This window comes from Macrobrachium rosenbergii, chromosome 54 (assembly GCF_040412425.1).
Source record: "Macrobrachium rosenbergii isolate ZJJX-2024 chromosome 54, ASM4041242v1, whole genome shotgun sequence".
Lineage (NCBI taxonomy): Eukaryota > Metazoa > Arthropoda > Malacostraca > Decapoda > Palaemonidae > Macrobrachium > Macrobrachium rosenbergii.
The window spans coordinates 4567503-4572082 of record NC_089794.1 but is presented as its reverse complement, the minus strand read 5'-3'; positions in this window follow the sequence as shown (position 1 = coordinate 4572082).

The window sequence follows — 4580 nt, the reverse complement described above, 5'->3', positions numbered from 1 at the left end:
ATGTTCATCCTCTGGGGATGGATGTGGTGAGGGGAAGGAGTGCCAGGTGCCGGAGGCTCACAAGTTGCGAGGATCAGTTCAGTGAAGGTTCCTGGATCTCTCATAGGAGGATCCATCTCATGATCAGGGTCCGGCACCATGGTAAGGCCAGGCACAGAGTCCAACTCTCACTCATCATTACTTAATCACAAGGGGACGAATCTTATATCAAGAATAATACTTTTAATATCATGAAAGATAACTTATGTGATTTCACTAGACAACAATAATTGTACGAAATATGTGACTTCATAAATGGGATATGTTTTACTAGGATTTCTTATTCAAGGACTGTTTAAGAGAGGAAAATTGAACAAGGAAAATGAGAGTTTCAGTTGAAAGGGGAGAGAACTGGAAGTAATTGTCACAATCAGACTTACCCCTGGATAAGCAAATGCAGTGATCAGTTGCATAAGAATTCCTTGGTCCATTTGGAATAACAATTTTCTCCCTTGTGTTGAACAAGGGGGGAGAGACAAAGTGAGCTCAGAGAGAGAGGGCTTACATGCCCTGCTCCGAGGATATTTGCCAAGAGAGTCTGCTGATGCTGGGGCAGCTTCTGGCTGCTTGCTTCAAAACTCCTACTCAGGGTCTGACCTGAAATGACAATAGACTCGCCAGTACACAAGATAAAGAAGACTGAGCTATAGGAACAGTACCTCTAAGGTCTATCCTAGCAAAATCTATCCCTGATTTATGGCCCTCTAAGCTAAAATTCTCGCCCATTGGCCGGGAGTGTACTTATTTTGAAAACTACTCCCTGGGTTCCCACCTAGCTTCTTGGCATGCGAGCACCGTACATTGTCTGGCCCTTTACTTTAATAAAATTTAATTTATTATACTACCAAGCAGCAAGGAAGGAGGTCGAACAGTTAATATCTATAATATATATATATATATATATATATATATATATATATATATATATATATATATATATATATATATATATATATATATATAGTCAAGCTGCATACCAAATACCTGGTTATTACACAAGTAATCTCAAAATTCAAAAATTTGCCTCACTTCAGCCAGATACCTGAACTCTCATAACAATAGGAATTATGACTGAGTACCTAAAGGTAACAGTGATCCTCAAAATCTTATTAATCACTTGAAAAATCAAACTAAGTTTATCAGAATATGTGTGAGGATCAACAATTAAAAAAGAAATATTCTAGAGTAAAAGGGCATCACTCCATCAAACAACTCTAACTGTTTCCCTGGTCTTAACTCACTTTAGCAAAACTAAAAGAACAAAACATGTTTATCGCTTTGCCTTATGCACACACAATTAATCCTGTTTACTGGTGGTCAATAAATGAAACACTGTTTTTCTAAAAAATATTAAACACAAAAATTTATTTTTAAATTAGAAATTTTTAATTAGAATTCACAATCTGAAAAATTTCCTTTTCTTGAAAATAACACAAACTTAATTCATTCTTGAATTAAATTATGAAAAAAAACTAATTCACAAAAAACTTTATCAGAATTTAAATTAATCAAGAAAAAATTTAAACTATCAAGAATTACTCAAGATTTGAAAAGAAAATCTTAATAAATGAAAAATTAAATCAAGTATGCAATGTTAAATTGCCAAGAAATATTTAAATGCTACATAAATAAATGTTACATGGCAGACATAAAAAAAATGTGAAAGTATGAAGAGATTGCAAACAGAAAAACACAAAAAATACAAATAAGATTAATCAATAATAATTTCACTAAGGCAAAATTTCCCTAACTTATTATACCATGGTATTAATAACTGAAATTCACTTTACCTTACACAAACTTGTGAAAACCTTTGTAAAATCCCTTTGCAGCTGCACTAATTTCACAGAACACTTTTTTACCAGGCACCATTACAAATCAAATAATTTTACTAAATTCAGATCTCAAAAGTTAATACTAATATCAGTGACCATAAATATACTATGTTAAAAGTAATATCTTTTTAAGAACAAGAGAGAGAGAGAGGGAACCAAACTGATCGGTCTCAAGAATAAGAATGAAACATATTTCAGAATTCCAGTGGCACATGAAACAATTACATGACCTCATTAAGGCATTTTTGCTAAGATACAAAAGAAAAGTTCTAGAAACAGGGAGGTGACGTCATTAGAGCATTTTTGGTACAATATACCAAAAGAGAAATTTCTAGAAGAAAAGTGACGTCACCCCAGCAAAATGTTTTGAACGTAATTGGGACATGTTACTCTTTCTCTCAAAGTGGTGTACGCGATCAGAGCAATGCAATAACAATACGAAATCACTCGTCTTATGCTCGTACGGGACGAATCTTTCACAGAAATCTCTACATGATCGAAACATACTGCAATTGGCTAATTATGATTGACATGTTTTATAAACAAGACGAAAAATTGAGTTGATTTCCTGAATGAATCAGCAATTGTTATTCCAAAGCACTCTCTCTGATCTCAACTGATGACAACTGAAATGGAACAAGTCTTCGCTGAACACACACACACATGTTGCTCATACTACGTTACTATTAAACTTGTATTATTGACATCATTAGTTCTTTTGAGATCTGTTATGACATTTCAATAATTATTATTACACATAATACATGATAAATAAATGAGTAAACATATCAAAATTTTAGGAGGATATATCTATTACAAGACAGCATCATGAAATTCCTCCCCAGAAGATTAGTTATCCCGGTTTGAATCCAACGATTCACAATGGGATAAATAATCTGCTATGACATTATCTTTTCCTGAAATGTGTTTAACTTTTACATTATATGGTTGCAGGCATAAAGACCACCTGGCCAGTCTTATATTATTATTTTTCATCTAATTGATGAATGAGATTGGGTTGTGTTCCAACAACGCTAAAATTTCTTCATTCCTACGTCAGTTCACACACACTTCAAACTTTTTCAATGCTGTGATTAATGCTAACATTTCTTGTTCGATTGTTGAGTAAGTTTTCTGATGCTTTTTCAACTTTGAAGACATGAAACATACTGGATGGAAGATTCTGTTGTCATCTTCTTGAAGTAGAACAGCTCCAATTCCATAGTCAGATGCATCAACTTGTATCACAGACTTTTTATTGAAGTCTGGAGCTTGAAGCACTGGTCTTAAAGTTAATATGGCTTTAGCCTTCTCAAATGATTCTTGACATTCTGGAGTCCAAACAAACTTTCTTTTCGGACTGGTTAAGTCCGTTAAGGGAGCTACTATGGCTGAGAAATTTGGATAGAACCGGCGATAAAAAATCAAGCCATGCCCAGAAATCTTTGTAGCTGTTTTCTCGTAGTAGGGGGAGTTAGCCTTATGGATACTTTCTACATTAGCATCAATAGGAGCGAGAAGGCCTTTTCCAACTTCAAATCCTAGATACTAAACAGTTGCCTTTCCAAACTCACTTTTTTTGAAAGTTGATTGTTAGTCCTGCTTCCCGTAGTTTCTTGAACACTTTCCTTAATATCTTCAGATGTTCTTCCCTTGTATTAGAATAAATCACAATGTCATCAAGGTATACACCCACTCCTTCTATTGATCCTAGTAGTTGATCCATCACTCGCTGGAATGTTGCAGGTGCATTCATCAGACCAAACGGCAAAACAGTGTATTAATACAGTCCAAAAGGAGTAATGAAAGCTGACAGCAACTTAGCATTCTCATCTAAGGGAATTTGATAATATCCATTCAACAAGTCTATCTTGGAAACAAATTTGGCTTGCCCAATATTATCAAGTAATTGATCAATAAGAGGCAAGGGATAACTGTCAGCCACACTGATGGAACTCAGTTTCCTATAATCAGTACACATCCTAAATGAGCCATCTGGTTTCTTCACTAACACATAAGGAGAACTATAATGACTTGAACTGCATTCTGCTAATCCATGCTGCAACAAATATTCAGCTTCTTTCTTCAAAACATCTCGATGAAAAGGTGATAAACGATAAGCTCTCAGTTTAAAAGGTTTTCCATCTTCTCTGATCTTTATCTCATGCTTTGCCAGATTGGTACGCCTAGGTACATCACCAAAAATTTCAGGGAAACTTTGAATCACTTCACTTAATTCACTACTTTGCTCAACATTCTCCATTACTGAAGAATTGTTCATCTTGCTTTCAGCTCCCAATTCGTAGCCATCATTGTCCTCTGTAGATGAAGTTGTCTGTGTTACTGACACTGTTTCAGTTTTAGTCTCTGAGAAGTAAAGTTTCAAAAGATTCACACGCATCTTCCTCTGTTGTTTCCTTTTTCCATAAGTTTCCTTGTTCACATAAGGTAGATCACTTAACTTCTCTATTATCCTATAAGGGCCTTGAAACTTATTGGTAAGGGGAAATCTTTTCACTGGTAAGAACACTAGAACTTAAAATTTCTTAGCTTAGTCTTAGCATCACATTTTCTTTTCATTTTCTCTTGACTTATTTTCAGATTTTCTAAAAGAATTTTCTAATTTCTCTTAATCTTTTCCTCAAGTTCTTCACATCTTCTCCTTGGATTTCCTCTTGATTTTCTTCCCAATTCTCTGCAAGAATC